The sequence below is a fragment of the Choloepus didactylus genome, chromosome 4, assembly GCF_015220235.1.
Source record: "Choloepus didactylus isolate mChoDid1 chromosome 4, mChoDid1.pri, whole genome shotgun sequence".
Classification (NCBI taxonomy): Eukaryota; Metazoa; Chordata; class Mammalia; order Pilosa; family Megalonychidae; genus Choloepus; species Choloepus didactylus.
The window spans coordinates 157,419,248-157,431,887 of record NC_051310.1 but is presented as its reverse complement, the minus strand read 5'-3'; the positions used below and the strand labels follow the sequence as shown (position 1 = coordinate 157,431,887).

The 12,640-nt window shown below is 38.6% G+C and overlaps 1 protein-coding gene across 1 annotated transcript in view; it reads right to left on the bottom strand.

Moving 5' to 3' along the window:
• RNF212B (ring finger protein 212B) overlaps positions 1 to 12,634 on the bottom strand; it is a 91,045-nt gene extending 78,411 nt beyond the window's left edge. The window contains exons 1-2 of the mRNA XM_037834558.1: positions 12,568 to 12,634; positions 11,396 to 11,501 (exon numbers count right to left, since the gene is read on the bottom strand). The gene's annotated coding sequence lies outside the window, so the exon portion shown is untranslated. The remainder of the gene's footprint in view (positions 1 to 11,395; positions 11,502 to 12,567) is intronic.
• Between the last annotated feature and the right edge of the window lie 6 nt (positions 12,635 to 12,640).

Below are 12,640 nucleotides of genomic sequence, written 5' to 3'. Positions count from 1 at the left end.
GACCCGTTTTAGCAAACCCAAACAGAAAAGGGGAAAAAGAGAAATCTAGGCACAAAATGAAGATTGGTGGTTATACAAAGTTGCCACCAGTAGGTACCATAGGAGAGGTAATCTATCTGGTAATTAAATCATTCATTCCAGACAGATTCCTGAGTTAGATTGGGAGGGTGTCTTAAAGACATTAAGAAATATCATCCATCCCTTCAAAAAGCCTGCAGCCTAATGGGAAATCCAAATGTGTATACAATTACATACACTACAAAGCAGAATATGTGATAACATATATTATTAAGCTTCTTTGTTATGTACCAATTGTACGTTGTAATAGATACGGCTCTTGCCCTGAAGGCACTTCCCGTATAGTGGGAGAAACAGACATTGAAAAAATTCTCACAAATAAATACATAACCATTTCGTACATTGAGTATCATGAAGGTAAGACTCCAAGAACTGTGAGATCTTATAATCTTGGAAGTCTTCCCTGAGGAAGTGAAGAATGCTGTGGGAGCATGAAAAGATGGATCAGGTTCATTTGGGTAAGTTTCCTAGAGGAACAGATGTTTGAGCCTTAAACAACATTTCATCCTGTGATAGGGAGAGAAGGGTTCCTATTCTAGGCAGAGGAAAAGCATCAGTAAAGGCTTTTCCTTTACTGATTAGATGAGAAAGTGTAGGGTCGTCCATTGTGGCTGAAAAGAAGGGTGAGTGGAACATCAAGAGAGATGACAGAAAAAGATGTTTTGAGAAAAGAAGCTGGAGAGCTGGACTGAAGGATCTATACAAGAGTTTAGACTTTTTTTTCTAAGCAATAGATAGATCCACTGAATTAGAATCTCAGAGGGAATTTTGTGGATAAGATGAAGATTGGCATTGCCTGAAGTTGCCACCAGATGGTACCATAGGAGAAGGGTCTACCTGAGAAATTGAGAACTTCCCCTGTGCCAAGTGTATTTTTAAAATGTTCCTTGGGAGGGTATGATGCTCGGCCAGGCTTAGGGACCATGCTTTCTACAGTGGGGAAACATCAGAAGCTTTTGGGCAGGATAGAAATATGAGCAATCCCATGTTTTATAAAAAAATAACTCTGGGGACAGGATAAAATGATGGAAGGTCTCAGACAGGGTGATTGATTGGTAGGCTATTGTAATGAGACAAGAGAGAGATGAGTCATCTGGAATAGGGCAGCAACTATGGGATGGGAGGCAATAGTGATGAGAAATTTTCAGACAGAATCAGCAGGACTTGACGACCAATTAGATATAGACCTAAAAAGGGAGAGGGAGGAAACAGTTGACGGTCTCAAGCCTGGATGATTGAGACCGTGATGCTGTGGCCATAACTGAAAATGGAGAATACGAAAGGAAGAAAAGCTTTGGCTGGGGAACTGAGAGGAGTTTGGTTTTGAACTCATCAACTAGGTATGTCCAAGGGCTCTGATCTAGGGCCTATATTCTTCTCACTCTAAGCACCCTTTCTGGGTGATAACATCATCAGTCACTCATGTGCTAATAACTCTTAAATCTGAATTTTTAGCCCAGATCTTTCTTCTGGGCTCCAGATCCATATATCCGCTGTCCACCAAGTGTCACCACTATGTCCCATGTTCATTTGTTAAGCAATTTTTTATTGAGTGTCTACTGTGTCCCAGGTACTATGCTGAGCTCTGGAGACACAAGTGAGTAAAAAGAACCATGGTCTCATGCACTCATGGAGTCTGCAATCTAGTTGGAAAGATAGACAATAGTTATAAAATCATTCTACTTAATGCATACACTATATATTTAATGTACAATTACAAATAAGTGTTCTGAGGCCAAGAATATGCTCTAGGGTCAGGGGTGGAGTTGGATGAAGTCCTCTATGAGGAAGGGACACTAGAGCCAGATCAGAAGGATGAATAGCTAGGATCTAGGTTTACAGGGAGGAGAAATCTCTAAGCAGAGGGAAGAGCATGGACCCTTTGACAGGGGCCTTCGAAGACTGGAGAGAGACTGCTTTGCCTGTGGCACAGAGAGCAGGGTCGTAGCTCAGAACGAGCTTGAAAGCCAACCAGGGGCTGGTCCATGCATTTTGGAAAGATCACTCAGTCTTTATAATGATAAAGAGCAGGTTTATCACAAATGAGACAGTTGGAGGGCAGACAGATTGGCAGTTATAGTTAAAAGGCAATTTGGTATGAGGCAGTTTTACATGGTGGATAAGTACCTGGGATCTGATCTGGAGAGTAAATGCTAAGCCAGGTGCTTAACTCCACAGAGAAGTTTCCAGAAGTCAGGAGGTGGCAGCAATTGAGGATGTGACTAGGTGGTACCAAGTATCCACAAAGTTGAGATATGGTGAAGGGATGATTGTCCCGAAGTGACAGGGATGGAAAGGAATGCTGCCCCATCCTTCTCCCATGGTACAGTGAAAAGAGCAAATGCCATGGGGTGAGTTAAGATTCAGTGGCAACCATGACTCTGTGTCATATGACCCCAGCAAGTCCCTTATCTTTTCTCGTTTGTAAGATGGGAACAAGAATGTTTACTTGGAAGGGTTGTTTGGAGGGTTAAATGAGACTGAAACATGTGAAGTGGCTGGCACATGGTGGTTGCTCAATCCATCTCGTTTCCTTACACCCTCCAGGCCCCAGTAGAAGAGGGCAAGGAACAACCTCTACTGAAGAGACTTGGGAAGGCAGCAGTGTGGTCAGCCAGAGAGGTTCAAGGAGTATCGAAAGAAGATACTGAGTACATGAGATTAGTGTATGAAGTAAGAGAGCCTTAGTACCAAGCTGGATTCCTGAACAGAAATGAGTCTGCAATGAAGTAAAATAGTTATAAAATGATTGAGTCTAGAACAGTGGTCATAAATAATAAGGATAAAAAGAGACAAAGGAGCCATGGTGAGGATGGGGTACAAGTAAAGCATCAAAATGGCTAAGCTGCCATTCCAGTGGGTTCTTTTAATGTTCATTTATTTTAAATCGTTCATGTTTCCTGAATAAACGCATTGACGGCTTTACATTTACCTCAAAATACGACTTTATCTGCATCTCACAAGTTTTGATATTCAGTCCTTTCATGGTCAGTTAACTTCTAGTTATTTCACAATTTCCATAATTACTTAACAGTTATTTAGTTCATTTTTTAATTTCCTAAACATATGTAGTTTTTTACCCTCTTTTTAATTGTTGATTTCTTATTTGATTGCGCCATGATCCAAGACAGCTGTCTCATGGCAAGTCTTTGAAATTTCAATACCTCCCTGTGACCCACTATGTAGTCAATTTTTGTAAGTATTCCATGCACACTTGAAACAAATGCTTACATTCTAATTTTTTATGCAGGGTTCTTTGTAAATCTTTTAGATCAAGTTTGCAAATTTATTTGTTCACATATTTTATGTATTTAGTATTTTTTAACTGCTTGACCTATCAGTTTCTAATAGAGGTATATTAAAATCTCCACCTAGTGATTGCAAATTTATCAAATTTGTTTTCCAATCTATCAATTTTTGCTTCATATATTTCAAGTCTTAGTTTTAAGTGCATGGAAGTCAAGATTGCCATAACTTCTTGATAGTTGCCTTTTTTATTAATAGATATTATTATTCTTCATACATATTGATTTTTTTTGCCTTAAATTCTAACTTGACTGATAATAATATTGCTACCATATTTGGTTAGTATTTGTCTGCTATCCACGTTTCCCTTTTAAAAATCGTTAACGATAGTGCATAGTTAAAAAGTCGAATTGTACTATAAAGCTTATAATGGAAAAAATAGCAGTTCTCTGCCTTACTCTCCCCTACTTCTGAGCATCCTTTTAAATCTTTTACATTTTTGTTCCTTCCAGCATTAAGTCACCATATATCTAAATAATATGCTTATATGCTTTGTCTAGATTTATTGAATTTTATCTATCATATCCAAATATGGTAGATGAGAATTTAAGTACTTTCACACTGCCCCATTCTCCCACTTCCTCTCCTTCCTTTCTTCCTTAATATTTTGTTAAATCAATTATTAGTATACATTATTATGACCGTGTAAGTATTGTTCACTGCTGAGCCAAATTCACATCTGTACTTCTTGAAGTTAATACTTGCCTCATATTTTCATTTGCTGCATTTTCTATGTTACTGTCACTAGTTCTTCCTAGGTTTATTTGACAAAAATGTAAGCCTGCCCCAGTGTACTATATTCCAGGCTGTCAAAAATATCACGTAGTTTTCAGGTACATTTTATTTTCTGGGTGACATCCTCTTCCCTCCTGCATTCTGCTCCTCTATCTTTAGGAGGGGCTGTCTAGGTCTGCCCATACTCTCATCCTCAGGCTGTCTCTTGCTTGAAATACCTTGTTTGCTGAACCCAGAGTCTTTCCCCTCTTTCATTTATCCCCTTGTTTCAGTGGTGCACATCCTCTAATAACTTCCTAAGAAAGGGCATGAGGAAGTTTTTAGGATCTTCTCTTTGATCCTCAGTGTTATAAACTTTCCTGATGATATCCCTTGGCATGGAACTTTTTTTTTAATCTTTTATTATGCTGGGCACTCAGTGTGTTGTTTTAGTCCAGGCACTCATGGTTTTCAGTTCCAGGAAATTTTCTTGCATTATTTTTTTATTGTTTTCACCTTTCCATTTTCTCTGTTCTCTTTTTTCTTACTCCCATAAGTCAGATGTTGAAATCTTCTGAAATGATCCTCTAATTTTTTTTACATTTTGCCTCTTGTTGTCTGTCTCTTTGTTTGACCTACTTTTTAGACATTTTTCAACTTTATTTTCTAACCCTCCCTATTGACTTTTTTAACTTCTGTTATATATTTTAATTTCTAAGAGCTTTTTTTCTGAATATTCATTTTCTATTGCATCCAGTTCTTGTCTCATGGAAATAATATCTTCTCTCACCTCACTGAGTATATTAATCATAATTTTTTGTAAGTTTTCTTCTGCTATTTGCATTATCTCTGTTTGTTTTTCATGCTGACACATTCCTTAGATGTCCACTGTTCCTTTGCTGGAGACTCCCAGTGACTAAGCTATACCTGGACTTTATGAAGAAAGAGAAAGATCACAAGTGTTTGTATCTCAAGTCCTTGAAGGCAGTTGGTCTTTGTTCTCCATTATATCCCTAGAGTCCAGCACGGTGAACAGTAAATCAATATTGACTGACTATGTTAGTGAAATTAATTGAGCACATCAAGTTGTTTGTAACCAATTACCATTAGAATTTCTTTCCCTATTAATCTGATAAATTGCATAGTATTGGAAATCTCCTAAAAGACCACATTCTCAGCTCTTCATCCGTGATCTCTGGATTTTATATTCTATATGAGTGAACTATATAGCCTGGCAAAAGTTTCAAATGACTGGATCCATAAACTTTGACCTAACTATACTTTTGTGTTTGCTTCCCAACTTGGCTATACATTTCTAATTATAAGAAATTACAGTTAATGATCATGATTTGGTGAGAAAGAGGAAAAAGAAATAAAGCTGCATTTTTAATAATCTGTCTTAAGAACAATTAGTAGCATTATTGTCACCAAATTAGCCATTATAATTTCTGGCATTCCCACAACTAGGGTATTCTTAGCTGCATAATCTGGAAGGGGAGACTCTGTCAAATCCTCTTCCTCTAGAATCTAGAATTTACATTTTCAACAACTGGAAGTAAATCATTAATATTTAATTTGAAAATATACCTGTAATCTCATGACTCAATATGCAATGAATATTGAATAAATACATATTTATTGAGTGCCCTCCATGTGCCAAGACCTACTCTAGACATTAGGAAGATAATGGCAAAGAAAGAAGCAAAGTGTTTTCTTTAATACACTGTTTTTATTATGGAAAATTTTAAAATATAAAGTAGAGAAAATAGTATAATGGACCACTGAGTACCCATCACCCATCTTAAACAATTATCAACTCATGATCAGTCTTCTTTCATTGGTACCCTACTCTTCACCCCTTCCCTCTGTTATTTTGAAGCAAATACAAGATGCCATGTTATTTCATCCATAAATATGTTAACACGTATCTCTAAAGGATAAGTACTTTTTAACCATAACCCCAATATCATCAACCCACCTAAAAAACAGACAACAAAGCCCAATAATCTGGAACTTGCATTCTAATAGAAGAGACAAATAAGGAACAAAAAAATAAAAAACAAATAATGTTAAGTAATGACAGGTATTATAAAAATAAGGTCGAGATGATGGGATAGTGACTGACTTTCTATTAGGTGGTTAGGGAAGACCTCTGTGAGGAGGTGATATTTGCTGAGAGATATGAATCATACAAGGGAGCAAGTCTTGAAACTGACTATCTAGAGGAAGAGTGCTCCTGGCAGAGGCACCAGCTGGTGGGAAACCCTGAGGCAGAGCTTTGTGTGGCAGGAGTAGTGATGCCTATGAGGCCGGGTGGAGTAAGCAAAATGAAAAGCAGAAGGATTTGATTTTGGAGTGGTCACCAGGATCCATGATAAAGAAGACTTCAGAAGCTCATTACTGCAAAGGAGAGTCTAAACTTGCATGTAATTGTGCCTAAGAGTCTCCCCCTGAGTACCTCTTTGTTGCTCAGATGTGGCCCTCTCTCTCTCTAACTGAGCCATCTCGACAGGTGAACTCGCTGCCCTCCCCGCTACATGGGACCCGACTCCCAGGGGTGTAAATCTCCCTGGCAACGCAGAGTATGACTCCCAGGGATGAATGTGGACCTGGCATCATGGGACTGAGAGTATCTTCTTGACCAAAAGGGGGATGCAAAATGAGACAAAATAGTTTCAGTGGCTGAGAGATTTCAAATGGAGTCGAGAGGTCACTGTGGTGGACATTCTTATGCACTGTATAGATAACACCTCTTAGGCTTTAATGTATTGGAATAGCTAGAAGTAAATACCTGAAACTACCAAACTCCAACCCAGCAGTCTGGACTCCTGAAGACAATTATATAATAATGTAGATTACAAGGGGTGACAGTGTGATTGTGAAGACCTTGTGGATCACACCCCCTTTATCTAGTGTACGGATGAGTGGAGGAATGGGGATAAAAACTAAAGGACAAATGGGGTGGGATGGGGGGATGATTTGGGGGTTTTTTTTCACTTTTATTTTTTATTCTTGTTCTGGTTCTTTCTGATGTAAGGAAAATGTTCAGAGATAGATTGTGGTGATGAACACATAGCTATGTTATCATACTGTGGACAGTGGATTGTATATCATGGATGATCGTATGGTATGTGAATGTATTTCAATAAAACTGAATTTAATAAAAAAATTAAAATTAAAATAAATTTTAAAAAAAGAAGACTTCAGATTTGATGGGCAGCTATTAGAGGGTTTTGAGCAGGGGAGTAACATGACCCAATTTATAACTATAAATCACTCTGGCTGCTGTGTTAAGTATAGAGAGTAGGAGAACATTAGTAGGAGAACAAGTGTAGAAACAGGGAGACCAATTGGAAAGCTTTCAAAATAGTTCAAGTGAGAGCTGTTGGTGATAAAGTAGGGTAGTAGCAGTGGAGATGGTAAGAAGTGATTTGTTTCTAGATATGATTCGAAGCTAGAACTGGCAGGGTTTGCTGACAAACCAGACATAGAGTATGTGAGAAAGAGATAAGCCAAGGTTGACTCCAAGATACTTGGCCTGACCAACCAATGCCATTTACTAAAGTGGGGAATATTGGGGCAGAGCAGGTGCATGCACTCCATTTTGGACATATTGAGTTTAAGATGCCTATTAATCCAAACTGAGACATCAAATAGGCAGTCAGATCACTGACTCAAGAGTTTGTGGGACAGACGAGGGCTGGATCTATAAATTTGGGAAGTTTCAGTGTATAGATGCTACTGAAAGCCATGGGCCTAGAGGAAATCACCCAGGTAGTGAGTGAGGATAGAGAAGAGAAAATTTCAGGAAGAGGAAAGTTCCAGCCTAGGACCCTGAAAACAGGCCAGTGAGATAGGGAAGAGCCAGGAGAGTGAGTGCCAGAGCCATTAACTGGGCACATGCTGCTGTGAGATTGATATGATGAAGACTGAGAAATGACTGGTAGATTGGACTATGTGGTGGTCATTGGTGACCTTGACAAGAATGGATTTAGTGGGGTGATGGGAACAAAAGCTTAAGTGTAGTGGATTCAAACGTGAATGGAGGAGAGGAAGTGGAGACAGGGGAGAAGAGAAGTCCAGTGATAGCAGCAGAAGAATGTAGAGTTAAGGGAAGTTGTGTGTGTTTGTGTGTGTATGTGTGTGTTTAGTGGGAGCTATTATAGCATGTTTGTATGCTAATATGAATAATTCAGTAGAGTGAAAAACCAATGATGCAGGAGAGAGAGGGATGATTCCAAGAACAAAATCCCTGAGTAGGAGAGATGGGACAGGGAAACTAGTGCACAGGTCAGGGAAATTTATAGGATCACGAGAGTGCATCCATTTCAACAGGGGGGAAGACAGACTATCTAGATAAAGCTAACAGGTAGATTGACAGATCTCGTGGTTGGAGGATGCGGAAGTTCTCTTCTTACCATTTCTATTTTCTCCATGGAACAACAGGGAGGGATGTCAACTGGAAGTAGAGATTGAAGGCATGGGTTGGAGATTTGAAGAAAGGAGAAGGTAAGTGGAAGAGTCAATTGACGTCAGGACTGTGGTGGGATTGTGGGCAATGTTGAGGGTCTGCTTGAGATCTGTGCTCTATAGTAGATGATGTTCAAAGTCAAAACTGATTGTGTTTTTCTCCTCTTTCTACAATGCAGCTGCTCTCCAGGCACTGAGGGCTACATCTTACCATCTTACTGCAATCACTCAGGACATCGGTCAATCAGTAATTATGTAATTTATTTATCATTCATGAATGTATACCACCATTTATTAATTAATTCATTTAATCATCTTCATTGAGTTTCGGGTACCATTTTAGGTACTGGGGTTACAACCGTGAACAAAATAGGTCTTCACCTTCAGCAAACTTATCTTCCACATTTTAAAAGACATGAGCCCTCATCTTCGGTAAACACAAATCCTCAGTGGAAACCAATTAAGAAGTAGAAGTTTCCATATTTAAGTACTCAGAACTGGAGTCCTTTAAATCCTTAGAAGAATATTAAGGCCCCATGATGGACTGGGCCAGCAGAGGAGTCAAGTAGATGCAGCCTGCCTCAAGTTGTGCATTTTTCTTTCTTTCCCACTGGTGTTGGGCTCGCTTCATGGAATTGGGCCAAGTGCAGCAGACGGAAGAGTAATCTGCTGGAATTTTTGTCTCCAATGTCAGAGGAAGGTTTCATTATTATCTCCAGAAGGGCCTGAATTAATTGAGCATCATAACAAAATGGGGTCTGCTCTAGTAGTTCCAAACAAATTCTCAAGACATCATAAACCCTAGAAAATACTTTGAACTTATGAATATGTCCAAAAGGCAAACAGAGCATGAACTAAAAAGGGCTTATTAACTGACTGGTTGTCCTTATTTCCTTTTCCTTTTTTCTTTCTGACCTATTTTGGCCTTTTCCTTCTTTTTTATTCCTTCCTCTTCTCCCACTAATTTTCACCTGCTTTGCATTTTTTAATGAAATAAAGTTTCCTAGAACCACTGGCTCTGGAAGCCACCCTGTCAGTTTGACCCTAGGCAGCGGCCCCTGGGAAGTAAGCTTTCATTTAAATTAGAGTTTCCTTCTGGATTTGGGCATGTAGATACAAGAAAAAGGAGAGTGGAGTGGGAGCATGGACTGTGAATTCCCTCTAGCGAGAGATAGGGGTCCTCTTTTAATGACCGCAGACATCATAGTTCTGTTACAAAGAATGCGAATGAAGTGCTTTTCTGTTGGGTCCAGAATCAAAATCAGGAATGGAATGGATGGGCTTTGTGCTCCTTTCCTTTGTGTTAACAGACACTTCTGACCTGTTGTTTCATAAAGGGAATATTGGAACATGACAGTATTTTTATTTAACTGTTATCCAAGCAGCATGTCTCCATGCCACATCCCTCTTTGCACAGTAGGTGTCAGCCACACACAGCTGTTCTCTTCATAAGTCCTTTTTTGTAAGAAAACGACCCTTTCACTCACTCTGGTTAAAGGGATCAATTTCTTCTCATCTTAAGCATGCAAAACAATTGTAAACAGCACCCAGGTATTGGAAGCAGAGTTGTACTAAAGTACTATTCTATTTGGAAATGGTCAAACTGAGGATTGTGTGGAAGATGTGATAAATGGGGAGGATGAGGCAGGGCTGATTAAGTCCTGTGATTGTGCCTGAACAGATGTTAAGTGGGGGGCATCAAGGTAGATCTCTAAAAGGCACAGTTATGACACCAACTCAAGAAAATTTGGGCATGGCCTTGATCAAAAGTCTTTTGTTTGCCTCAGGTGAAAGAAGTTGAGACATCAACAAGCACTTGATCTAAGCCACTGATAGCCTGCTTGTCAGTGAATATATGAAGTGTCTTGTCTTTGACCTCTGGTCAGACACTTCTCTGAGCCTCAGCTTCCTAATCTAATCTTTAAAATGGGAAAATAATTGACTTGTTTACTCAAGGTTTTTAATAAGGGAAAAAAAATTGAGATGCTGTGTATGAAATGATTTGTAGACTGTAAAGCACTATTTAAATATAAAGAGTAGAATAAAAAATATAAAGGCAAACGTAGAATAGAATTACAAATAAAAAAAGAATTCAGTGCTCAAAATTTAATAAACTCCTTCAGTTAATCATTTTTATAGATTTTCCTCAAGGCACTAAACCAAGAGCTATCTCCCTCTCCTATGTACAGTGTTAGCTGGCGATTTTGACGCACAGGATTTACTTCACAAAAAGATCCCAACCTGAAGCAAGATACATAATATGAATGTATAGCCCCTTTGGAGGAGAAGAGGCTCCTTTCCTAGCTTTTACACTGCACCATTAATAGACAGTGATAAGTCACTTATAAATTCCAACTGCTAAAGAAATAGAAATATTAATCTTCAGCAACCTCTTCTGGTCTATTTGGCCAACTTAGTACCACGGTATTGCAAGAATGTATCAGTCTCAGACCCCTCTCCCTACCTTAGCTTCTTTTTTCATAATTGGAGATTTCTAAATCTTATCATTGTGGTCAGTTTGCACTGGTTTTGGCCAAGAGACCTCAAATTCGTCATATTCATGTTTTATCCTCTGTTAAGTCTGCATCATTTAAATTAGAAATAAAAAGCATACTGAAAGAACTCACATTTGAGATGCAGAAAGATTGAGTTTTACCTTGATGCTGAAATCTGAGTGGAAATCTTCAAATCAGATCATTTAAAAATGATTCTAAACTTTCCCTCAGTGCTTTCTAATGCTGTCGAGAAAGGTCAGAGGCAATTCAAACTTTTTTCATTTCCCATGACTCAGCCCCTCCCGTGGAGTTTTGTGCTATATATTCCCTACCTTGTCTTGTTCTTTCTGTTGAAATTCCTTTTTACACACACCCCTCCACTTTTTCTTCTCTTCTTCTTCTTCTTTTTTTTTTGCTGAGGCTTTCAATTTGCTATATCTTGAAGTGAAAGAAGAAGGGGTTGAACTCTCAACCTTTGAAACTTCTTAATACTTGCTGAGTGATCAGGGTCAGAGTGAAAAGACTGATCTGGACTTTACCCATTTGGAAAAGCCCTTACTTCAGTAGTTCAACCAGTCCCATTTTAAGGAATATGATTTTATTTTCCTTAAAATCCAAAATCTTTTGAAACATATCCAAAAAGTGAGGCCAAAATTCTGTAGTTATTGGTCAGCTTGGGGACCTTTGTTTTCTAGATCACTCAAATCAAATAATGTTGCATAATAAATGTAATACAGATTCAACATAATTTTATTTTAGATTTTTAGTGCTGTCTGCTATATTGCTTCATGCTATTGTTTCAAAGTACTTTATATAAATAGCCATCACTGCTCTCACCATAAGACAGCAGTTTCAGGGTGAAATTCTTAGGGGAAGCCAAGGCATAATATCAGTATTGTAATAAATTAGTTCATCTCTTAACGCCAAAAAGTCTACTTCATGATCAGCGAGGTGTTGATAATTCCCCCATCTGCTTTTCAAATAACTGACAGATGCAAAAAAAAAAAATTAGGAATTGTGAAAGACCCCATTCAACCAGAATTTGTGTCATTCTCTCCTGGGACCAGATTGGAGTCTTTTTTTTGTGTGTGTGTCTCAGCCAGCCCTTTATTTATAAGAGCTGTGAACAGACAGACTACCACCTATTCCTAGTGAATTTGTTTCCTCTACACTCTTCCTAGCTCAGAATTATACTAAATGATTTTTTTCCATTTTTCTTAATTCTTTCCACTCCCCACCCCCACCCGAGAATTCTCCCCCACCTCCAAGTTTCAGAAATTTGAAGACAATGTTCCTACAACCTTCTCATTTCAATTGCATCCCTAAATGATCCGAACTTATTTAAGTACACTGGCTCATTTATTTCTGATGACATCAAAAGCGCCTGCACAACTGTTCCCTCATTTATAAAGCTCCAAATGCTGTTATGATCTGTAACGTTATACTGGCTAATGAACTCTCCCCAAACAGTTGACATGGAAAGATTTTGCTTCCACTTCGTTACCAGGGAAAAGATGGAGAGAGACGATTACGAAGAGAAATATTTTGATCCCGTTTTCTCAGTGATCTTGAGGGAC